Genomic DNA, 26918 nt, shown 5'->3' on the forward strand with positions numbered 1-26918 from the left:
CTCCCCTGAGTCCAAGGAAGCTCTCATAATTATGGCTAAGGGTTTGCTTACCTCCTTTGCTGCCTCCTTTAATATAACTGGATAGATCCCATCCACCCCAGGTGCCTTTCTTGTGTTTATCTTCAACAATTTCTCCTCCACTTTACTCTCAGTTATTACAAGATTATCTAGCTTACTGCCAGAGTTGAATACACCTCTGGCATTCCCCTCAGTGAATAACTGCTCATGTGTGAATGTCGATGCAAAATATTCATTTAGTTTGTTAGCTACCTAGTTTGTTTACCACCCATTCATAGCCGATTGCGCTTAACAGAAAATCAATAACCGCCACTTCCTGACTCACCTAATACTCAACTTACGCAAATTCGACTTTATGTAAGTTTTTGCCTGCCAGTGAAAATTTAAAAAAATCGTGGAAACGTAATTTGCATAATGGCCCAATAACCAGGAAAGCGAAAATTTGTTTTTATTGTTTTATGGTCGTCGCCTCTAGAAATGTGTTTTTGAAAAATATTATTATTATTAACAGTACGGTGCAAGGAAGCCTGCGGGTTATGCTGCACCAGCCAAAAAAAAAAAAAAAAAAAAAATCTGAATTACCCAGAAAGGGAGTTGAAGGGAACCACCAAGAAAGAGAAGAATGATGATATCACAAAGGTGTTCAAAATTTATTCTTCTTATTATTATTATTAGACATATGGTGCAAGGAAGCATGAGGCTTATGCTGCATAAGTAAAAAAAAAAAAAAAAAGAGAGAGAGAGAGAGAAAGAGAGAGAGAGAGCGATAGAAAGGAAGCACCAATGAAAAGAAGAACGATGATATCCAGCTCAGGACCCTGGTTGTGCCAAGCCCATACTCAGATGTGAGCCCCCTGGGATAATATAAAGGAACATATGATAGCGATGAAAGTGCAGTGCAATTTCCATTAAAAAAATGACATTTTAGAGAGATAAATAGCTTAGTTATTTAGTGAAAATTTTAACTGCCGAGATCTTGGAACGAATTGCCAAAAAAACACAACGTGCTGTTGGGTTCACATTATGATACCTCCATTTATTCCTACGGTATGCAAAATATGTTTCCACGATTTTTATAAAATTTGCACCGTTCTGTAGAAACTTACGTAAAATCCAATTTGCGTAAGTCGAGTATAACGTAAGCCTGGGAGTGGCTTTATTTCAAATAACAAATCCGCCCTTAATAATATTTGGGTACCCTTGCGGTTAACGACGTTGTTATGCTTTCCTTTACCCATAATGCATTGCTCTTGTGATGTTGTTCAGACATTTTTTTGTTTATTTCTGTCCGCTTTGTGATAATTAATATATGGTAAGCATTGCGCTTGTCTTTTGGAGATATTCATTTCTAAATAATAGAATTAAAGTTACGGGTTTGTGTGAAATGGTATTATAACTTAACTATACTAATAAATCGTTGCCTAATGAAGATTGTGTTTCTTGACGTTGCATTGCGCAACAACGAAAAGGACAATGGCGTCACATACTTTTCTTTTATGTTTACTTGCTTTTGAGTGTTAGTTAAACCATGTACCTAATATTGTTGCTAAGAGGTGCGGTTAGCCAACTGCTTCACAAGAATATATAAGTATGGTTCGAATTTCAGAAAAGCTATCAATTTGTGCTACAGTAGGGTTGTCTTGAACAGGCTAATGATTTCGAACGTGAAAAAGCTGCTGGTAATTGAAACAGCTTATTCATTTAAGTTCCCGAGATTTTTCCTACTCTGACTAGATTTGATGGCATCGCTGCATATGCTCCATTATAAACTTCAAACCAAACTAGTTCCTAGAATGTCGATTGTTGCTGGTGTTTCATTTCTGCCGTGGAGATTTTTTCTTGGAAGTCGGCACTTTGTGAAAGAAATCTATAGAAAGCTTCTATTATAGGTAGCAAATACAAATGGGAGTAAATACAAATGGAACAAGTCAAGTCTGAGTGAATTGCTGTTCAAATTATACTCATTAGCTCGGCATACTTTTGCAAAGTCACTATTGTATTGGTTCCAGTAGGCCTACTTCATTGTAAATTGTGAGTGCGGAAGCACAGATGCGAACGATTCGATCGGAAATAACTAAGACCTTTTTTAAATTAAAAGTTGTAATGGGTTAGTTGCGTTTTCTTGCTTCCTGTACAGATTGGCCAATTTCTGAAGTTGAATTTGTGTGGTCAAATGTTTAAAATCAGCTGAATAATTTTGTATATATATATAATTTGGCTGACCTAGGTCTTAAGTGTGAGACGGAAATTGTGAATACACATTATAAATGTTCTATTGATTGTGTATCAAACTTTTTGTGGCTAGAGTTTTAACAATTCTCCTTTTGGAAGGTCAACGAATAAAATTTTCTTTGGAAATCTATTTTTAACATTTATTGTTTTTTCCGTACATGTGCTGCCTATGTACTCATAAGTTTGTCTTATTTCAAGTTTGCTAGAATTTGTGCAACACGTAGGACTGCATGTAACTATGTATAACTCCTTAGGTTAACCCAGCAGTATTACCACTACAGTTTTGTAACATGAGTTGTTTCAGGTAGTCTGACGCACTCCAAACTTTAATCTTAATATTTGAAAAAAGTGATTGAATTTTTTAAATTATACTTATTACACTAATGCCTCATCCTTTACCAATTTAATTGAGTACTTACTAAATTTATTTGGCCTTATTTTTTTCCCTATTAATGCTGTGTTTTTTGAACACTAGAAATACTCATTAGTTTTAACCCTAGAATAGGCATGTTGGATCTGAGGCCAGACTACATTTTAATTATTTTAAAGATGGCATTAGCTAGTCCGAAAGCATGTATACCTTTCAGGCTGAAGTATAGCAAAATATTGTGTGGCATAATTTGTGCTTATTGTCAAGAACTGTTTTGATTCATATTGTCTCTTAGAGACCCAACCACTCAAATTAGATAACAGAATTGTTTAATTTTTTTAAAAATCTGAAATAGTTTGTTAAAACAGAAAATGAGGAATTTATTTCAAAAATAAGTCTTGCATTTTATGTAATTGTTTAATTGTTTTAATATAAATTTATGCCATTTGTGAAAAATGGATAAAAAAATTTAGTGACTATAAACAAAGTGAGATTGATTCAGATGTAGGATCTCGATTATGAAATTGAAAGTGGTTATATGACAGCGAGAGAAAATTAAACTGCACTAAAGCATTACTTATATTTAAGAACATACTTTGTGAGTACAGAAAATGGAGAAAAAGTATGCCTGTGTGTAATGTAAGAACAAGAAGCCACAATATTGTTACGAACCTCCCTTGTGTTGTAATTGGTACATCAAAATCATCACAGTTAACCATTTACAGATTTGGTCATTTTTTTAGTGATCCTATTCTTGATACTCTTTTTTTTCTTTTATTTATATTTTTATAAACAGAGTTGAAGCACACAAAGACAAGTTGATTGTTAGGAGCCTGACTAAACAAGAACAAAAAGCATTCCTGGTTTTATTATATTTGGCAGGAATTTTCTATGGAGGAAGATGAAACAGTGAAGAATATTGTTACCAATCTGGAACTGGGGATTGGATTAAGGGACAAGCGAACATGGCATCGGCCCAGGTTGCTGAAATTTATGTGAGCATCAAAAATCATAAAGAGCAACAGAAAAAAGATATGCTATCGATCAACAAGAAACAAGTGAACAATTTAAAAATCAAATTTTATGTGTAAAATTATGGTGCAAATTTTTGACCGTTGACAAAAAACAAAGAATATCTGCCACCTGATTGTTAGGTATGACATTTTTAGACAAGTAACAGATTGATATGCATTCTGTATACTTTCAAACTTGATTGAATACAATACTTTAAAAGTTGAACAGATAAATTTAAATGCTGGTAAAAATTCAGTTATGGGTGCACCCTCCAAAATGGTGGCGAGGAGAAGAGGGGGAAAGCAATGATTGATGGGTGGAGACTCCGCCCACTCGCTGTTTTCCTCCTCTTTCCCCAGACACGTGATACAGTCATGATGGGTTATGAACTTTGCCTGTTCAGAATGTCAGTGTTAATTTTTCTTGGTCTCTGTTTGTATCTGATTGGCCCATTAGGAATGTGTAATTAAAAAAAAAAATAGGTGTTTGGTTTTGCTCGTTTGGGGCTGATAATAGTGGGGGGCAGGCCCCCCAAAACATGTTACCTGATGAACTATCTGATTGGCTGATTAGGAATATGTAATTTCCCAAATTAAACTGCAAAAGAATGGTAATTTCCTTTTTTTTTTTTTTTTTTTTTTCATGAGAAAATGAAAAAAATGCGAAAATAATGTGAACATTTTATTGAATTAATTCAAAAGAAAGTCAAACTTGAAACAATGAGTAATTTTTTTTTTTCCATTTGATGAGAAATGACTCTAGTGAAAACATTGAAATAATGCAAGAGAAAGACAGCATGCATCATAAAAATTACAATCATAAACTTAATGAAATTCAAAAGAAAAATGGCATGGATTTCTCTTGGTAACATTAAGGTTAAATCAAAAGTTTTTCTATACCTTCATGCCACTTAAATTCAACTAGTTAACTAGGCACAAATGAGGTTGAAGTCACATTTATGCATTTAAATACAAACTTCACCTGTACACTATAAGCTTTCAACATAATTGGTATGCCACCCATATTGGGATCCTCAAAGTTTTTTGAATAGTTTATGGTCATATAAATAAAATTTTATTATTGGTAACTGAGATATTGTTATGTGCTGTCGATCTAATATACTTAGTGGAACCTTCAGTATCACTACCGGTGATGGAGTAAAGGGTTTCCTTACTAGCTTACTGACTGAATATGTGTTTAAATTCAACATTTGTAGGTCCTGAAAGCTCAGGTTTTCTTATTGAGATTCCAATTGCAGTGATATTTGGCTCGCACCAATGAGTTTTAACTAGTGTCCTGGTCCCCTGTGTAAGACCAGTTCCTGCAAAAACTTCCAGGAGCTTTTGTCTCTAAAGAACTGATAGTAGTCTATTGCAGTAACCAGGAACTGAGATGCCATACAATCTTCCTTCAAGGAATTTTGACTTGGTTAAAATAATTTGTCTTTCAAAACTGATTTCTTTCTCTTGCATTCTGGGCAATGCCAAAAATAACCCAAAGGTTTGGCATTGACCTGGCCAGGAGACTATGGCCACTGACATGGTTGGCAGTTTACTTCTTGATGAATGATTTTCATTTTTTGTAATTTGGGATACTTTGGTGGTTCTTTGATTTTCAGAAAGCAGAAGAAATTCACGATTTATATCCAAAGAACATTCATGATAACACAAAAACAAAGAAATAAAAAAAGTAAATAAATAAAAATTTGATCAGAACAATAAAAATTAAAAAAAAACAAAAAAAAAACACCCAGACGGTTAAAGAGGATTTAAACTGCACCAATCACTGGGGAAGCAGACTTTGGAGATTAGTAATATCATAATCACATTAACTGTGGCAACATCCAAGATTGGCGGCCTAATCCAATGACCACAGTGATGAAATTCAGTATAATAAAATTTTCTTTGAAGTTCAACTATTTGTAAAGTGAATTAGGTGAAGCATTAAATATGCTTTCAAAAAATGATCCGCTCATTCCCGATTGAAATTAGTAATCTTATTCAACTTCATTGCAATTGGAAATCCAACACAAAAATTAAAGTTTAATGGTAATTAACAATAAATGAAATATGCTTTAAAAAAGTTTCTCCTGTAGTCCTCTGTATGAGCACCTCTCCCCAATAATTATGCCCACTATGCAAGTCTCCATTACCCGACAAATCATTGCGGATCTGACTTCAAAAGGTTTAGTTGGAATGAATCCATCTCCCCTTTTGAGTGTTTCAGTTCTTAAAAGTGAATCTAGGTTGTTCTGTTTATCAGTTGTCTTGAATTTAATCAGTAACCCTGTTATTATTTTTCACTCTGACTAAATAATTCATACTCTAATGTTGGAATTGGCAAATGTTCATTTTTTTTGGATGAGTGAACAGAAACAGCAGTGAAGATCGGTGTCTTTACTGAAACCGTTTTGTAACAGCTGTGCCCAGCCAAGGATATTTTTGCAACTTTTGAGTGTTTTTTGTGAGAGACATGATCCTTTCATATATTAACACTGATTGAGGAAGAATTAGAACTCTGAATATCTGCTTTAGAGGAACAATGGAAAGATGCGATTGAGAGAGGTTCTTGGAAGTAACACAAGAAATATAGTAGCTGTATTAGGTGTTGCATATTCATCTGTACAGAAAATTCTTCATGAACAGCAACTATCTGTCATGAGCAGAATAAGTGAGGCCCTCTTACAAGATTATTTTCATCCACAAGTTTTGTCAATGGCTTTTTCTGTGGTGTATTGAACCTTCTTTTCTCCCTTGTCTACTTTTCACTGGTGAATCACAATTGAAAAGAATTATGATTCTTTATGAATTTTCACAACAGTCATCAGTGAGCACAGGAAAATCCTCGTCAGTGTCACCAGCAGTTTCAGTGGAACATCCGGGGTGATATCATTGGTGACTATCTGATTGGTCCATTTTTTTCTGTCATCTATTCTCAGTGGCTAAAATTACAGCCATTCCTTGAAAGAGGAACTATCCACAATGTCAGAGGAAGTCTTGTTGGAAACAAGCTATCATATGCGGTTTGTACATGATGGGTCTCCAGCACGTTTTAACCTCAGTGCTCAATTTTTCTATTCGTATCTAGTCCAGTGGTTTACAACCTTTTTTTAATAACGGCACCCCTAAGTAATTTATTTTATTTTGCGGCACCCCTACTCAATTCTCTGCCTGTTAGATCCGATTCTCTCTCTCTGTATATACCTGTGTGTGTGTATATATGTTATATGATATTTATTACAATAATATATTTATAAAAATTACATTTCATAATACAAATTGTATATATACAGTATATAATTTTATTCTTTATATGGAGGTACTAAGTAAACATCAAAAATTATAGATCACCACAACATTAAAAAGGTACTGTACACCTTTCTAAATGAAATAAACATATAAATTAAAAATAATAAGTTTAAGTAACTTAAACTCAAATTATGTGGCACCCCTGGAATGTTGTTGTGGCACCCAGGTTGAAAACCACTGATCTAGTCCATCAGATTGGTGGGGGGTGGATCAACTCCGCAATCTGTACACTCGGCCGATTTAAATTCACTGGACTTTTTCTCATGGGGACACCTTTAGGCTGTTGTTTATGCTACCCTAGTCCATAATGCATGTTCTCTGAGAATGGATTGTGGAAGGTTGTCAGACATTTTGGAATACGCCAGGAACTTTAAGATCTGCTCATCCACCTATAATAGGATGCCCTGAAATATGTATTGCTGCTTCAAGGAGGCCATTTCAAACACCTGCTCTGATATGGATGTAAAGAAAGGTTCTTAGTCAGTCACAGTGCATTAATTACTTTAATAAAAAAAACAAAGTGTAACTTAACAAGCATCCCTTGCCTTCACTCAATTCTACAAAATAAGGAAAGTGGACTATAATTCAGAAGGGAAGTGCTTAAGTGATGAATATTCATATGTAATTACTTCATAAATTTCTTAAAGAATAGTGTGGAAGCGAGCTTGGGTGAGCACTTGGGTTTTTTTTTTTTTTTTTACCAAACACGAGAGGTATTAGAATCTATAGTACTTAGTGCCGTGCTTGGGTTGGAGGTTGAGAAGACAAAAGAGGATATTTGTTGACATTGGATTTGAACTTCTGTAGACTGTAATTTTCAGGAAATACGTATGAAGGAAGGTTGTTCCAGAAAACAGTAGTTGAATGAATAAATGAGGAAGATGAAAACTTGGTTCTGTGAGTTTGAAGTTGGACAGTAAATGGATGTTGGCTGGTGGCGGCACGTGTTCGGACTGTTTTGAAAGAGAGAGCGGGAATTGTAGTAGCTAATTCGGGAGAACAGTGCTCATGGAAGAATCTGTAGAAGAGGCATGCAGCAGAAACAGTACGTCTATGAGATAGCGAGGGAGAGACTTTGTTAAAGAAGAATCATTAATTAACCTAACTGCCCTCTTCTGAATGAAATCAAGAAGCCTGAGAGAGGTTCTGGAGGCACCACCCCAGGTGTGGGAACGATATTATATGGCAGGGCGGATTTGCGATTTGTACAGAGTGAGCAGCTGTTTGGAAGAAAAGTAACGCCGAGAGCAAAAGAGAAAACCAAATTTTTTAGATGCAGAGGAAGCAATATTTGTAATGTGCTTGTGCCAAGAGAGATTAGAAGTCAGGGTAATCCCCAAAAGAGAGATATCATTTTGCCAAGAAATCGGAGTGTCACTAAAGATAAGCATAGGAGCAGAAGAATTCTTTTTGCGAGATATAAGAGAAGACTGAGTTTTAGAAGGGTTGAAATCAACTAAGTTGTCATTGCCCCACTGGAGAATTACCTGAAGATTGACATTTAAGGAATTGGTAGCAGATTTTCAAGAAGTTGAAGCTGATTGATCAGGACAAGGTTTCTCAAAATGGAAAGTGGAATGCAATGTGCTATCATCAGCAAAACTATGAATAGGATTTCCAGTCAATGGAAGAAGGTCATTAATATACAAGAGGAAAAGAGTAGGGGAAAGAACTGAGCCTTGTGGGACACAGGCATTAGTGAGAAGTTAGAAGACAGAGAGCCATCTACCATCACCCTCAGTGAGTGATCAGAGAGAAAACTGGATAACCAATTACTAAAAACAGTTGGCAAACCATAAGATGGAAGCTTATTTAGAAGACCTTTATGCCAGACACGATGGAAACCTTTGAGATGTCAAGAGCAACTATTTGTGTTTCACCAAACCTTTTCATTGAATTAGTCCATAAATGGGTAACATAAGCCAGAATATCACCAGTGGATCGACACTGACGGAATCCATACTGGCGATCGTTGATCGGACGGAAGGTTTCTAGGTAGTTTAAGATTTGGCAGTTAATTGATTTCTCCATTACTTTAGAAAGAGTAGAAGTAATTGCAATGGGATGATAATTGGATGGGAAGGATTTGTCACCCTTTTTAGGAACTGGCTGGATATGAGCAAATTTCCAAGCAGAAGGAAAAACACCTTTGGAATAAGAAATTGAAAAAAGGAGGCAAAGAATTGGAGTAAGTTCAGTAGCACAGGTTTTGAGAACAAGTGGAGAAATACCATCGGGACCTGGAGCTTTCTTAGCATCAAGATTCATCAAAATCCTTCGACATCCTTTTGACGGAAGACCACAAGACGCATTGAATGGAGCATGTTGGGAATTGTGGGAGGTGTTTTACCAAGATCATTAATACACGAGTTGGAAGAAAAATATGATGCTAGCAGGTCAGCTTTATCCTTGGCTGAATTGTCAACAGAACCATCTGGTTTGGACAGAGGCGGGAGCAGAGATGGGCAAAAGTTGCGGCCAATAGCTTTGGCAAGAGACCAGAATGCTTGGCTACCATTAGGGCAAGAAGCAAGTTTTTCTACTCTTATCCTGTTCAAACTCTAGTTTGGACTGATTAATAACTGCTTTACATTTGTTGCGAGCTTTGATGTACGCAGAAAATGAAACTGAAGAATTAGAAACAAGCCAATTACGATATGCAACATTCTTCTCTCGAACAGCCTTAGCACATTTATTGGAAAACCAAGGTTTAGATAAAGGACGAGATTTTAAAGTGGAGTGTGGGATAAAGAATTCCATTCCTGGAGGAATAATTTCACTGACTCGATGTGAGCAAACGTGGACATCAGAAGTTTTGAAACAGTAATCCGACCAAGGAAAAGAAGAAAACAAGTCTCACAGGTTATTCCATTTTGCCTTCTTGTAATGCCAAACAACACGAGGTTGGGAATAGCCATGAGATAAAGGTTCCATTGGAGAAGAGACAATCACCAAGTTGTGATCTGAAGTGCCTAAAGTACCTCTCACTTCGACCGTGTACTTAGAAGGGTTGTTTGTGAGAAAAAGATCAAGCATATGGGCTGTATGATTAGGATTGTCCGGTATTATTGTAGGTAAATGAACAATCTGTGCAAGGTCATTAGTAATTGAAAAAGCCTCAGCATCTCGACCAGCTGGGTCGGTGTGACTAGAAAACAGAAGCCAGCTGGAGTTGCGAACATTAAAATTGCCAAGGAAAATTACCTCACTGTTAGAAAAGTTGGATTGGAGAAAGTCAAGTTCCAAAGAGTTGCAAGTGATTAGTAGAGTTGGGAGAATGGTAGAGACAACAGATGAATATGACAGAATGAGATAGAGCGATTTTAAGCCAGAGAAGATCAAAGAGAGGAGATTCCAAATTGGCAAGTCTCTGACAGAATATCAGAACGGACATATGCACAAGTACCATCTTTGAGGCGAAAGGAATCATACAGCGAATAATTTTGGCATCTGAGATGAGCAGTAGTTGAATCAACCGATAACTGAGATTCTGTCAGAAAAAGTAGATGGGGTTTGGCAGACTGCAAGTGGAAATGGACATCGTTGAGATTAGAATTGAGACCACGTATATTTGTGAAATGAATTAGGAAGTTCTTGGGAGGTTTAGATCTTTTTGCAGATAAGCTTGCTCTATTAGTTTGACAATTCATAGTGTATTCAATAGTAAGAAAAGTTGGTGGGACATGCTGTACGAAGTAATGAAATTTTTGGATATCGCATACACATGATAAGAATATACCCAGATCCTTGACATAATGTGGCCCCGACAGTTGTCTCCACATACACACTACTTAGACTCCCTCCACTCACTATCTGGCAGAGTAGAGATAGCAAGATTATACACTAGCTGATCCGGATGCCTCCTAGAGAGTTACGAATAGGTTCGGTCCGGTGTACTAACTAGCGGCCGGCCTGCGAACACTGTTTTAGAGCTGTACCCTTGAAATGTAAGGAATATTGGATCTCGCCACGATGTTCATCATAACCTCAAAAGTCATCAATCATACTGCATGATGGAAGAGATAGGGAAGGGTTGACTGTAAATTAACTCTAGAGACTAAACATGGGTTCCACCACTTCAATCCTCCAATAAGCAAAGTGGTGGTATTGCACTGGTTGATGAGAGTCATCTACCACCTAGTACTGCCTCGTAACATAGAGGGGCGGCGTTCCTCGATGTGGTGTGGGCGCCACACTTCAACCCCTGCTTACATTGGTTCACACCTGGGTGGTCACCCACCATGTACTTGTGCATGGAGGTTATACTCAGGATTACTAACAGTCTCACCATCGTGAAGGTGCAAGCAGAGGATTTGGCTGTCACAGAGTGGGTCCACTTGATTTGAGTGTCACCCAATATCAGTTCCATCAGTGTTTTAGACTCCCAGGTAGCAAGTACAGCTTGTCTGGCATATCTGAGAGAATGTGTGTGACAACCTCAAGGACCAAGGGTTGTGAAGTAATTAAAAAAACCTATTGCATTTATGAAGATATCTCAGTGCATATACCCTGTTCATGCACCCTTAGTTTAATGCTGGCAAATATGCCATTGAGCAAAACTCATTGGTCTGTTACTAAACTACCACTTTTTTTAGCAGCTGACCAGTGAGTGCTTTACTTTGTGATGTGTTTGTAAAAACTGGAGGAAGAATATTATTAATCAGAATTAAAAAATATATATCTGGCTGTGTTATAAACCTTTCAGTTTGGACTAACTGAAATTCTCCAATTGATGACTTGTTTCTGGGTTAAAAAATCTAGTGACTTGCATTGAATTAAGCCATAACTGACTTTACAGAAAGAGTTTTCAGTTATGCATTTTAAAATGACTTGAAAAAAGAAACCAGTTCTATAGCTTTAATTAACCGCCTTTTTACATGAAATTCAAATTTACCAAATTGCTTAGATCAGCTAGAGTAGAAAAAGATATGTAAAATTAAGTGTGAGAAATTAAGGAATATTAATTAAGTTAATATTTATTATTTTTGTTTTTGTGGTGATTTTTTTTTGAAATATAATTTTTTCTGTACCTGTATCAGTAATTTCAATAAATATTATTTATTTTGATTTTTCTGACTATAACTGATTGTATTAATTTAAATACATATGATACCATTGTACATAACTATTTTATTTGCATAAATTTGGAATCCCTTTCATAGAGCCTGTTAATGTTACAAGCAAATATGTGAGCATTTCACTTCCAGCAGCTTAAAATTTGCTTTAATTCAAATGCACAATGATTAATAAATTTATTTTGACTATGCAGTTTTCAGTTTGTCCTAAGTTGTTTAATGTCATAGGGTGTAATTTTAAACACCACTGAAATTTGTCAAAGCACAGTCAATCTGCAGTATTTAGCATGTTTTTGGTAGTACAGTCCTTGTTAATGGCGTGGCTTGCAGATATATTCTGCTAGAAGGTTATTTTGTTACAAGCACTCTAGCAAAGACTTGTGTTTATACTTTGTGTTACAACTCAGAGTTTCTCCTTAATATAAAGATAAGTAAACTGTTTTCAGTGAACATTCTGTTTATGCATTCAAATAAATGGTATGATACAACAGAATTTCTGTAAAGAAATTTCTGGTTTATTCCATTGTTTACATATACCCCAGTTGCTTGACTTTTGGGAAAATGTGAATGTGGCTTTAGGGGTAAATGTGTAAAAAAAAAAAAAAAAAAAAGCAGAAAAAACTAATAATATTGTTGTGATTAGGAGAATTATTAATTACATTTTCTTTGATAATTTCAGAACTGCCCTGATACTATACTAAAAGGATCCACCTCCTTATTCTTTGGAGGTCATCAGAAATGCTGTGAGATGTAATATAAAAAATGTGAACATGCAGCAAACTGAACAGCATTATTATGGTGTTCCTAAATCAGTAATTCTGCAGTTGAATTAATGGCAGAAAAGCACAATTAAATATAGGTGGACCAGAATGTAGACAATTATTGTAGAAAATGACATTGCAAGATATTTATTAACAAATCAAAAGAGGGACTTTAATATGATAAACAAAAACTGCATAACCCAGTTGCTCAATATGTGGAAAGCTAAGCATTTATTAAAACCCTTTGGTGAAACAGGTCATGAGAGGACTTGGTAATACATATCTATCACAGGCATCCAGTCACTGGAAAAATCTAAGTATGTATAAAGGTTGCATGAAGATGCCATAAAGATTGACATCATTTCTAATTTTTTTTTTTTTTTTTTTTTTTTTTTTTTGGTAAATTAGAAGGTGCTGTAATCGAGCATAATTTTAACACTGCAGGCAAAACCATTTTCATTTAATGCAGGCAAATCAGGCTGTCACTGCTCATAGCAGAGTAAGAGAAACAGATCAGAAAGGCAGAGCATTTAAGTAGAATCTGATTGATCTTGTAGGATCAACAACAGTGTTAGCCCGCATGTCTGCTATTGGGAAAGCATTTGCTGTCTCTGATCATATTTAAGCATACTGCAATACAAGCATGTTGGATTTCACTTAATGCTTACCCTGAAACTCTGTACATAATATTTAAAAAATGGATGTGAGAAAGTAGATGCAGATCTACCACTAGTTCACAGCAGGCCATACCTCCCATGTAAATAAAGTTGAACAACTAAAAATCTTCCTGGCCAGAATGCTATGTATTGTATGAAGTCCTGCAGCCATATTAGCTTTAGACTGAAAGAAGCTATCAGAAATAAAAGTTCTGATGCATTCCTTGGTCATTATAATAATAAGTTACAACCTCCAGATAAATTTGTATTCAGCTTGCTAAGGACCAGTTTGAGAGGGGTGGACTTGTAGCACAGAAGAGAGCAGAATGGTAATGATTCATGTAGACTTATAATGGAAATTCATGGAGCTACGTTGAATAGTTGAATCTATGAAGGAAAATGGTTTTTGTCAGTACCGATGTTTACATAGTAGGTTGATCTTGAAAGGTATGAGTCTGGATGTTTGCAGCCATCCATTTCAGCGAAGACAACTCCATATCCATGTCTTACAGCAGTTACAGACCCTTCAGATATGGTTATGAATTCCTTTTAATCTTAACAGCCTGCATCCTGTTGTAAAAATTCAACTCCAGCTGAGAAGCCTATGGCTTCTTGTTGGTGCAATTCTGTGATAACCTTCAACACTTTTTTTTAAAACATGAAAAATGATATGTATCAAGCAGAACTTCCTAAACAAGAATCTGCACCTGATACAATGTCAGATTATGATTAAATGATGCCCCATTATCATCAGTCGCTGTCACTGATATTTCCAAAAAAATTTTCAATAAATTCATCTTGTAGGCCTAATCATCATAATGAAAAGTATATTAGGCCTGTACCAAGACTGAAACATCAGTTTTATGAAGAGGTTTTAATAATAATGAGGTTCTTGTACTAGAAGAAGCTAAAATAGAAAATTTACAAGAGAGAGAGAGAGAGAGAGAGAAGGGCAACACAGAAATCTAGTAACTGCACTTTGAAGCAAAAACATTTTTAAGCTAAATATTCTGAGCAAGAATCTTTCTCAGATGAAATTGAAGTAGACATAGCCTTAGAGAGTGAAAGTGACAGTCTATTTGAGGAAACAGATTAAAAAGAAATAATGATAGAACTAGTAATTAAACTTTCAATTATGCAACAGGAAGTTCATTGTGATCAAGTTTAGAGGAAGGAAGAGAATAAAAACCTTTTTTTTTTTTTTTTTTTTTTTCCTGAACTCATAATACATCTTAAAGGTGAAAGAATCAGTCTTCATAAATTTGAAGAAAATGTATACCTGTGGTTGAGAAAATGTAATAGAATAAATTAATCCTGGTTTTCACACACTTTTTTTTTATATATTGCCAATTCATATTTGTTATTCCTTATTTTATTTTTACATTCCCTTTAATGCATGTGCTCTTATATGAGCTATAAATTCAGATAATTTTTTTTATTTCTTGGGTAATTGTCAACAATAATAAAGATTTCAAAATTGACTGGCTCAATGTAAACATGATCTGTTCACTATTGCCCTTTGGTTTCATCACTGAAATCAGTAGCTTCATGGATAGTTGCACACTTCCTTTAAAAGAGTGTGGGACAAATGTTAAACAGCATATGAGAAAAAAAAAGTGTATAACAAAAAATAGTCAGTCAAATAAGTTATAGTATAAAGTTAAAGGTTATAGTATAAGTTCTTGATAAATATGTATAAATGAATATTTAAACTATTCAGTTGTTGATTGGACAACCTGAATGAATGAATACATCTGAAATTGATAAAAGTGTTAAAAATAGTCTTTCTGCCAGCTGACCCTATATTGGGAGCCGTTCCATAAAAATTCAATGCTTAATCCAGTAGCAGTGGTGCTTGGTCTGACAATCCCCTCAGTGAAATATCTATTCCATATTAATTAGCACTTCAAGGTCAGTGGTTGTTACTCTTATCTACCTTCCTAATTGTACATACAGGTTTATTTGAGTAGTTTTGGAAGTAACCCTTATTTGCTTACTTGAAATTATACATGAAAGGGTCTGACAAACCCTGCTACTGTTTTTTTCAGATTTATATCAAGTACAGTTCATTTCACCAAACTGTTGACTCTATTATTAAGGAAAGTCAGATACTGTTCATTTTATGTTTGAATTGTTTATAAAACAATCTTTTATTATTATTTACCTTTTATTTTACAAAACATATAAAGGAGAACCTCCGTTATTGAACATCTGAATAATGGGTATTTCTTAATACATCAGCAGAATACGTGCTTCCTTGCATTAAAGGAGCCTCAATAATGGTAGATGCAAGATATTCTTGAAATTTAATTCACTGTGCTACTGAAATTACTTAAAATACTAACCTGCTCTAATGTTATTTCCTTTGCTTATTTTTGGGGTTAGTTATTCAATTGTATAATTGGATGAGTTTTAAAAAATGTTTCTGATGGAGAAAGTGTTGTTGAAGTGCTATGATGCTGATAAAAGAGATAAAAGTGTACACTAGTTGAGAGATTTATTGTTAACATGACTTTTTTTTTTATGTCTGAAATATTAAAAAAATTTTATCTTTTTAAAATGTGGGCAAAAAATAAATGAAAAAATGTTTTCCTAGTAGCATTGGAATGATTGTCGATTGCTTCTGATTGAATCAGAACCAATACTGATCCCTTAAAGGAAAAATCACTTAATATTGCTAATAGGTTAGGGTTGATGAAATTTTAAAGCTTTGAACAGTTGGCTTGACAACTTTTGTTAGTTATGAAGAACAAAACATATAAAATTATAGTAACTGATTTTTTTAGTGATTTGTGTAATAGCACAACCTGAAGGGCAGAGGTTGCAATGAAGGAAATACTGTATTCCAAAAAAAGATAATGATAGGAACATCGTTCCTCATTCCACCTTAAAATTTCGTGCTTTATCTAAACTTTATTTTCCACTAAATGTGCCAAAGCTGTTCAAGATAAGAATATAGCATATCACAGTTTACATCTTCAGCTTCATTTTCTGTCTACATTTTAGCTTGCATATAGTTGTAAAAATGTTTTTAATCAATCCTTAATTCAATTTAGAACAGCCAAGAGTAAAAAACTTTGTGTTCAACTGGCAATTTGAACCTTTTGCTCTCTGGCTGTTCTAAATTGAATTAAGATCAACTAAAGATAAGGCTGATTATAATAATTATTAGTGTCCTACTTTTCTTCTAGCTCTTGTATCTATTATCTTGGTAAGTCACCTTCTGCAATATCAAACATTCTGTTGAATGCTTCACATCTATTGGCACAAGGACATTAGAAGAATTCTGAACAGTCTTGATGCTAACAGATCTCCAGGTTCTGATGGCATTTTTCCGCTTGTTCTAGAGTTCTGCTCTAGAGTTTTCTGCAGTTTTGTGTCACTTTTTTTTACACTCTTATTCCACTGGTGTTTTTCGTCTGCATGGAAATTTGCTTATATCCAGCTAGTTGCTAAAAAAGAAAAAAATCCCCCCCTCCCAGCTGTTGTCTCATTGCAGTTACCTCTACTTTTTCCAAAGTAATGGCAAGATCCTTCAACTGCCAACTTGTACCCTGTATCAGTCTTCTGTCTATTTACTAGTTCAAAACATTGTACTCATACGATATGGATTTTTGAATAGTTTTGTAAATTACATTTCGGATGCAGGGGACACTTCCCCAAAATGGTATGGAAACTCTTCCCATCCCATGACTTGGAGAAATGAAATGGAAAGAAAATGCTGGGACATGTTATGTAAACCTAGTGTATCTAGGTGAAACCTGGACAGATGGCAACCGTAGCCATGTATAGATGGATCTGGCCAAGTATATGGAATAATTTGAGCAGATGAAATGTTGCCTGGTAAATTACCTAAAGAAGGCTAACACCCTTGAAGTGTATAATGCAATGAGCATGAACATAAGGAATAATGTGATACACTCACTTTGCCTTTTGTGGATTCCTTGAACAATTACTTTTGAAAATTATTTTTTAAAGTAGCTGGTTACTTGGCATTTGCAATTGACTTAAGGCAGTTTTTGCAAGACTCTGAAACTACTATTAGTTGGAATCTGGTGAAGACTGCTTTTGCTGTTCTGATTAGCTGGAGAGGCTTAGTTATTCCGAAGTGGAGTGTGAGCTTTCTGGTGATGGATGTTCTTTGGCTGGCATTTGAGAAACTTTGTACACAGATATTGCCTTATCTGATGGTAAAGTTTGGTGTGAAACTTGGCAACTGGTCAGTTTTTCATTGCCATGCACTCCAACCTGTGTGGCATGAACAGTGTGTTCAGCTCACATTGATTAATAAATGATTGGTAGGAGAGATTGCCTTTACTAATTATTGAATGGGGCAGAGTTTTGGATTGTATTTCTAAAATACGGACTGTATTGGCAACGTGGATTAAGTAAATTTTTTCTTTATATTCGGGGAAGATCATGAACAGATCAGAAGAGTTGCCATCTCGTACAGTTATTTTCTTTAAAAATATTGATTGCTTCCTAAATTGGGACACTTCCCCATGACTATTATTTGTATTGCATACAAGGCAGAACATATAGAACAGAAGTTTGTGCGATGGTTAATTAAACCGCATATCTTTTCTGTATAATATCTGTCATGCAAATGTGATGCATGAAAATTTCATTATTTAAAAAAAAAAAATACAAATTCACTGCTACATAATTTATTGCAAATATAATTTGTGTAGCAGTCAGTTTGTAGGCATTTTATTTAGCAGAATTATTATGCATCACATCAGTGTTTTGTTTTATAAAAGAAGTGATAATGATAACACTGGTCTGCATAGATTTTGATGTTTCCAAGATTCATGGTGTTTCTGGGTGTACTTTTAGTGTAATTCTAAAAATTCAAACTGTTTTTACCTATCACATATAGCTTTTTTTTTTACAAACAAAATTGTTTTCTTAGATAAACATTCCATTTATGTGGAATATGCGTACTACTTCCTTTGTGAAAGGTACAGACATGTCAGGACTTGCAAAGTGTTTCTTCCATATTCATTTCTCTGATGCAGATATGCCAACTAGTGACTAGTATTGATTTATTTTATATGAAAACCTTCAATATTTACAATGTCCTGATCCTGAAGACATTTCAGTTGCTAAAATTGATTTTTAGACCCCATCATTTATATTCATCAACAATCCCATTTTATTGAATTTTTTTGACCAGGATCTCAGGCCCCATTTTATTGAATTTTTTTGACCAGGATCTCAGGCAGATGTCTATATAAATTTTGAAAAGTTTTGGTGATATGCAACAGCCTGGTAATAAGCCTTTTGAAGTGTGGAATTAGTAGTAGTAGTATGTAATGCAAGAAAGCAAGCATATGAGCTTATGTAGTACCAGCCCAAAAAAGGAAAAAAAGAAAACCAGTTTTACACATCCATTTCCCTCTAAACGTTTGTCTAGTTCCTCCTAGAATTTATTTAAGCTATCAACTTCCACAATGACAGATGGAAGCTTGTTCCAGCAATTACCCATCCGCTAGTTAAAGGCAAATTTCCACATATCTATTCTACAACTGTCTTTCCTCAGTTTGAATTTATGCCCCTTCAGGCTCGTAATCTGAGCAAGCAGAAGAATCCCATCAGAATTCAACATGCTCAACCCATTCAAGGCCTTATATACCTCACTCAGATCACCTTGCAGGTGCCTGGTTTCCAGCTGCTGTAGTTTGCAGAACTTAAGCCTTTCTTGGTAAGAGGACCCCTTCATTCCCCTCACCAATCTTGTTGCCCTTCTCTGTACACGCTCAAGCAACTCTACATCCTTCCTAAAATGATGCCTCCAGACCTGTACGCAATACTAAAGGCTTGGCCTGACCATTGCCTTATACAAAGGGATAATCACCTCTTTTTCTCTACTAGCAAAATTCCTGGCACCTCTGTAGACAGGTGGGTAAGAGCAGCAGTGCGTAGCACACGCTTCTTGATTAGACCAGGGCTCAAGCCGGTGACCACCAAATACGGGGCATGCAGAAAGGTCAGGGAATGACCACCGCATATCCTCGGAGCAATATGGCCTTAGTTGCTAATGCTCCTAAAAACCAAATAATAACAACAACAGCAAAGTTCCTGTATATCATTGACAATACTCCATGACCTGCTCTGGAAGTCTGTCCGCATTCTCAGAAAACTTCTTATCTGACTGCACAATTACACCCATACTCAGGGTGGTAGAAAATTAAAAATTACTTTTTAATTTTCTACCACCCTGAGTATAGTACCGCAGTGTTGGTACATTTCTCTGGGGCTATTAGTATTAGTAATGGCCACATGGTGCAAGGAAGCCTATGGCTTATGCTGCACCAGCCAAAAAAAAATAAAATAATAAGAATAAAAACAAAATAATAATAAGAAAAAAATTATAACAATAAAAATTAATAAGAGAAAAGAAAATGGACAATCTATGCATTTCCCTCCTATCTTAGGTAATTATCCAGCTGACCTTTGAATTTCCCCAGACTGTCAGCCTCCACCACCCATGTAGGTAACTTATTCCAGTAATTTATAACTTCCTGGCTAAAATAAAACTTCCTGCAATTCAATCTAAACAACTCCCCCTGTAACATGAAATTATGGCCCATAGTCCTAGAATTATTTATAACTGTGAAAATTTTGTCCTTATTAATTTTGCTTATGTCTCTCAGTCTTAAACACCCCATTCATTCAAGTCTCCTCTAAGGTGCTTAGTTTCCAAGCACTACAACCCACATATTCAGTCTTCTCATATGGATGCCCTTTTGCCGATCTCACCAGGCGAGTTACCCATCTTTGGACCCTTTCAAGGAGAACAGTCTTTCTTTAAGTGTGGTCTCCATACATGAACACAGTATTCCAAGTAGTGTAAATTATTTTTATCCATGTGCAGTACTTTGCATTTGTCAATGTTAAAATTTAATTGCCACTTCTAACCCCCTTTGCCCAAATTTTCTAGATTTTGTTGCAGAAGTACACTGCCATTACTGTCATTAACAACCCTTCCAACCTTTATATCATCTGCAAACTTTGACATTAAGCCTGATCAATATAATTCATCAATATCATTGATAAATATACAAAACAGTGGGCCCAATGCTGAACCCTGGGGACTTCACTAATGACATTAGTCCATGAAGAGCAGTGTCCATTGATTACCACTGTCTTCTCCCACTCAACCATCCTTTTATCCATTGTAGCAACTTATCCTTAATACCATACTGCTCCAATTTGTACAGTAGTCTTTCATGCGCAACAGTGCCAAAAGCTTTCCTAAAATCCAAATATATGATATCAAAATTATTTTTGCATCTAGTTCCTTTGTGATGACATTGTAGAATCCAAATCAAATTGGTCAGACAAGACTTCCCCTTAACAAACCCATGCTGTGTCTGAACTATTACTGAAGTCTTGTCTAGGTGATCCTGTATCACCTCTTTAACCAGTGACTCCATTATTTTCCCCGGAATGGAAGCTAAACTAACTGGTCTGTAATTCAAGTGACAAAGCCAAACCCACTTTAATTCTGCATCTATTATTCCTGTAAATTGTCTAATAATGTTAATCAGTTGTCCACTAATACTTGCCTCTTTCAGTGCTTCCCATAAGAGTTTTCTTGGAACACTGTCATGTGCCTTTTCAAGGCCCCTTTCATTGATCGCTTCAAGGTCAATGAAAATACAAAATCTTTCATTTAATTATATATTCTAATTTTTATCCTTCTATATTCCCATTTTATTTCACAAATGCAATGATTTTCAAGGTTAGATCTGGAGGAGATGAGATCGTTGCAGAATCTCGGGTGTATTATTTGGCTTTTAAAAAAAAAAAATTCATTTAACTGAAGAAAAGGCTGCAACAAGTACAGTAAGTCCCTGACTTACATAAGCCCGAATTACGTAAATTTTTTTCACTCAAAAATTTTTTTTTTTTTAGGATTGTAAAATTTAAAATACTAAAAAGCAAAACAAAAACGCAATCATTAACAACGAAGATGGCACACACAAGTGAGATACGGAGTAACAAGCTTAAAAAATAGGAATGTAGAGAAGATTCTAAAAATTTTTTTTTTCATTAGCATTAGTAGAGGCATACAATGTAAGAAAGCAAGCTTCTGCCGCATCCGCCAAAAAAAAATCCCTCCCATTTCACCCCTCCTTCGTTACAAATGCCTGTACAGCGCAGCTTTAAATTTATTTAGGCTATCAACTTCCACAACAAAAGATGGAAGTCTGTTCCACCAATCAACTACCCGCTGGCTAAAGGCAAATTTCTGCACATCTATTCTACAACTCTCTTTCCTCAATTTGAATCTGTGCCCCCTCAGGTTCTTAATCTGAGCAAGAGAAAGAATCCCATCAGCATTCAGTTTGCTCAACCCATTCAAGGCCCTTATACACCTTAATCAGATCACCTCACGGGTTTCTACTCTCCAGGTGTTGCAATTTTCAGAACTTAAGCCTTTCTTAGTAAGAGCACCCCTTTGTTCCCCTCACCAATCATGTTGCCCTTCTTTGTACTCGTTCTAGCAACTCTACACCCTTCCTAAAATAAGGCCTCCAGACCTGTACACAGTACTTTAGGTGTGGCCTGACCATTGCCTTGTATAACCAGATAATCACCTTCCTGTCCCTGCTAGCAAAATTCCTATATATCATTGACAAGACTCCATGATCTGCCTTGGCAGCCCATCTGCACCCCTTAGCGAACTTCATATTTGACTGCAATTATTCCCAGGTCTTCTTCATTTTCTACCTTAAGTGTAGTACCACACCCGAGTGGGCAGTAGCACATGCTCTTTGAGTAGACTGGGGGTTCAAGCCCCTGACTGCTGAATACGGTCAATCTGCCAACCCGCACTGGACCAGCGTGGCAGATTATGGTCCAATACCCTCAGCATGAATTGTTGAGGAGGCTTCCATCCTGCAGTGGGTTGATAATGGCTGCACTTGACTTTTTACCACACAGTTGGTACATTCATTTCTCTGGGGTTACTTCTACCCAAATGCAATACTTTGCATTTGTCAATGTTAAACTTCAGTTGCCACTTCTCAGCCCATCTGCCCCAAATTTTCTACATCCTGTTGCAGTAGCATACTGTCTTTACTGTCGTTAACAACCCTGCCAACCTTTGTATCATCTGCAAACTTGGACATTAAACCTGATATATACCTTCATCAATAAGGATAGGTGGAACAGGACCAGGGTATGTCTGCCAGGGGCAAAGGTTGATGACGTTGTAGAGCGGATATCATCTTTTAAGGGCACAAAAGGTGATATAGTTGTAAATGTTGGCACTAATGATATCAAGAGCAGGAGACCGGCAGAATTACTTAACAAGTACAGGTCACTGTTGAAAAAAGCCGTGAATTTGAATTTGGGTTGAATTTGAAAGTGTCTGCAATTCTGCCCAGACACGATAGGAGGGAGTATATGATAAGAGCCTTGTCGATCAATTGGGCCCTGGAAAGATTGTGCAAGGCTCAAGGGGTAAAATTTTTTTCAGCCTGGACTGTACTTGTTAACAGGAGAGACTGCTTTTACAGGGATGGGATACACTTAAATAGAAAGGGTGCAAGAATATTTGCTGATGCTATTGAGGCAGTGTTAGGTGGGTCGGAAAACTGCTAGCTTGGGGGGATACAAAGACTAATAGATTAACAGTAGCCACTGGCAGAGGTGAAAGTGATTCTTCCACTGCTTCTATTGGAATGAGCAGAAGCCTGGAAAACAAGATGCAGGATATTTCAGAGACTGCTGGGAGTCATTGCGGTACAAGTAAACACATCCAGTTCTTTTCTGACTGCATCATAGTATCCAATCAAATTGGTCAGGCAAGATGTCCCCTTAACAAACCATGCTGTGTCCGAGCTATAACTGAAGTCTTGTCTAGATGATCCTGCAGTGCTTCTTTAACCAGTGCCTCCATTAATTTTCCTGGAACAGAAGTTAAACTCACAGGTCTATAATTACTTGTGTTGCCCTTTGACCCTCTTTTGTGAATTGGGGTCACATTTGCACATCTGCAGTCCATGGGTACCTCCCCTGAGTCCAAAGAAGCTCTCATAATTATGGCTAAGGGTTTGCTTTCTTTCTTTGCTGACTCCTTTAATATAAATGGATAGATCCCGTCCACCCAAGGTGCCTTTTTTATGTTTATCTTCAACAATTTCTCCTCCACTTTCCTCTCAGTTATTACAAGATTCTCTAGTTTACTGCCAGAGTTGAATACGTCTCTGGCATTCCCCTCCCTGAATAACTCCTCATAGGTGAATGTAGATGCAAAATGCTCATTTAGTTTGTTAGCCACCTGAGCAGGATCATCAACAGTTCAACCCTCAATATCTACTGGACCAATCTGATTCATCCCTTTCCTTCTAGAGTTTACATAGGTAAAGAACTCTTTGTCATTTTTCTTTGCATCCTTTGCTAAGGATTTCTTATAATCTGCCTAATCTCCTTTGTGACTTTGTTACAGACCAGCTTATATCTATCATAGGCTTCCATGTCACCCATTAATTTGTATGTATCCCCTGCATTTTTCTTCTGTGCCACATGTCTCATTAGTTCATCTTACATCCATTTAGGCCTAAACCTTGAACAATATTTCTTAGGTATATAGAGCCTAGTAGCTTTCAAGATAAATTCTTTGAATGCTTCCCATTTTGGATTTTCTGTTGGTAACATCATCAGTTGGTCCCACCATATATAATTTAAATACTGTCTCAGACCACCGTAGTCACCTTTACAAAAGCACAAACCCTTCCCTTTACCCCTAATGGTAGTTACCTCTGAGTAAAACCCACTTCAGCACACTGTGATCACTGCCCCCTAGTGGTTCCTTTATCTGCAGATTCTTAATGCATGGAGAATCACTACTGATTATCAGATCAAGAGTATTACTCCCTCTAGTTACCTCCCAAACATGCTGATGTAGAAAACAATCATCCAATAAATCCACAAAAGTCTTGCTAGTGTGTGAGTGACCGACCCACAAATTCCAGTCAATATCTGGGAAATTGAAAGCCACCATTATAAGACTCACTGATTTACTGGCCCACTCTATTGCCCTGTACAGTCCATTATTATACTCATCAGAGTCATTAGGCCTATAACACACTCCTCCTCTCAATTTTGATCTCCCAATGCTTATGTCATACCAAACTGACTTGACACTGCACTGTCCAGCGATGTCGACTGGCTTCACTTCCTTGGATTGATTTTGTGTTTCTTAAATAATAGTATAACCCCTCCTCCCTTCCTATCTTGTCTATCCTTCCTGTACACATTGTACCCCCCAAATTCCAGTTCTGCATTCCTTATATCTTTGTGACACCACGTCTGTGATATCCCAACAATATCTGCCTTTGATGTTCTGAGCAATACCTCAAATTCATCAAATTTATTTACCAAACTCCTAGCATTGGTGTACCTACAAGTATACATGCACCTGTTCCTATTCTTAGCTATGCTAATGCAACCCATGTGTTTACTTGTACAGCAATGACTCCCAGCAGTCTCTGAAATACACTGCATCTTGTTTTTCAGGCTGCTGCTCATTCCAATAGAAGTAGTGCAAGAATCACTTTCACCTCTGCCAGTGGCTACTGTTAATCTATTAGTCCTTGTATCCCCCCCAAACTAGCAGTTTTCCGACTCACCTAACACTGCCTCGATAGCATCAGCAAATATTCTTGCACCCTTTCTATTTAGGTGTATCCCATCCCTGTAGAAGCAGTCTCTCCTGTTAACAAGTACACACCAGGTTGAAAAAAATTCTAACCCCTGAGCCCTGCACAATCTTTCCAGGGCCGAATTGATCGACAAGGCTCTCATCATATACTCCCTCCTATCGTGTCTGGGCAGAATTGCAGACACTTTGAAATTCATCCCTAATTCACGGCTTTTTTTCAACAGTGACCTGTACTTTTTAAGTAACTCTGCCGGTCTCCTACTCTTAATATCATTAATGCCAACGTGTGCAACAATATCACCCTTTGTGCCCTTAAAAGATATCTGCTCTACAACATCATCAACCTTTGACCCTGGCAGACATACTCTGGTCCTGTTCCATCTATCCGTTTTTACATAGCATGTTCCCCATTTCCCTGACAGTAGTCACCAACAACTACTAGTTCCTGTTGGACTAGTGCATTCTGCCTTGGGGGTTGCCGCTGTGTTGTGTGATGATGAAGTACAAGCACTGGTGTTGATGTGGGCAGCTGAGAGCTTGGTGGGCCCCTCAATTTAGATCCTTCGAGGTCATCCACCCTGTCCTTCAATCTCTCATATAGGCCCATAACAATGCTGAGTTGTCGCCTCATTTCCTCACACTCCTTAAATTGTGCGCACCCAAAGACATTCCCCCTTGGCAATATCATGTCTCGTACCTGATTGCTCCACAAACATCAAGCAAGCAGTGCATTTTAAAAGGCTGTGATTCAGAAGGCAACAATGCATTTGTTGCCTTCTGAATTACGTAACTCATTCCTGAGTTACGTAAAGAGTCCTGAAATGTATCTCTTATGCATGTCGGGAACTTACTGTATTCTAGTGTTACTAGATGCATTTTTTTGTGGACATTTTATTTCTTGGTGAGAATTGCTAAAAAAAGTTTCCAGAATCTTTGTAGCAAACAGGCTAAAAAGATTAAAACATTGTATGCACAAGGATGGCTTTCACTTGGCAGGTGTTTGTCAGAATTACTTGACTAGTGGAAACTATTGTTTAATTTTTTAAGACATTTCTCTTTCAGAAACCTGTGTTAGTGTGCCTAATCTAAAATTATACCAAATTCAGAAGTATAGATAAAGTATGTCAGTATCCCCTTGTGGGTGGGGGACCAAAAAAGAAGTCTGAATAAATGGTGGCCTACACAAATCCAAAGTCGTCCAGACTAGTCTGATAGTTTATTTTTAGGCCCATTGGTATTAGCCTTCTGTCACTCACACCCTCAGTTTTAACAGTGACAGTTCTGTGGCATCTGTATGATATCCTTTTTTGTTTTAATCATAAAAATTGAGTTTTAGATTTTTTATTACTGAATTGAAAATGATTTGCTAAACCTGATTAAAAAATATGAAATGGAGATAAGTGGGAGAAACTAATAATAACAATGAGAGTTTTTATTATATATTTTTAGAATTTTCAAGGTCACTAAACCCCCAGAGTGTCTTCGTGTCATTGATCCCACTGAAACCTAGATGCTTGTGTGACATCTGCCAGGTGCACTGGGAATGTGTGCCTTTTTGTCAGCCATTCATGTTTAGCCAGCAAAGTTAAAGCATCATGGCAAGATTAAACACCTCTCAATAGTGTCTCACAGAAGTCATATGGGAATGGGAGTTGCCTAGAAAAAAAGTAGATGCTTTTGCTCACTGGCATCTGTTTGACACCAAATGAAAATTTAATGTCTTGTAATTCATAGTATGTTGAAATGAAAACAAAATGCTGCATGTACGTGGAAGGATTCGATTATTTACAAATTTAAAAAAAAAAAA

General features: G+C 36.5%; 1 long non-coding RNA gene across 2 annotated transcripts in view; it reads left to right on the top strand.

Moving 5' to 3' along the window:
- Nucleotides 1-1233: 1233 nt before the first annotated feature.
- Nucleotides 1234-26918, top strand: part of LOC150081401 (uncharacterized) — a 161881-nt gene continuing 136196 nt past the window's right edge. The window contains exons 1-2 of one of the 2 annotated variants that reach the window (XR_016547270.1): nt 1275-1330; nt 15229-15345. This is a non-coding gene — a long non-coding RNA (uncharacterized LOC150081401). Of the gene's footprint in view, nt 1331-15228; nt 15346-26918 lie in introns of both variants that reach the window. The other variant, XR_016547271.1, reaches the window with a different exon arrangement.

This window comes from Mastigoproctus giganteus, chromosome 8 (assembly GCF_048544385.1).
Source record: "Mastigoproctus giganteus isolate SK-2022 chromosome 8, ASM4854438v1, whole genome shotgun sequence".
Classification (NCBI taxonomy): Eukaryota; Metazoa; Arthropoda; class Arachnida; order Uropygi; family Thelyphonidae; genus Mastigoproctus; species Mastigoproctus giganteus.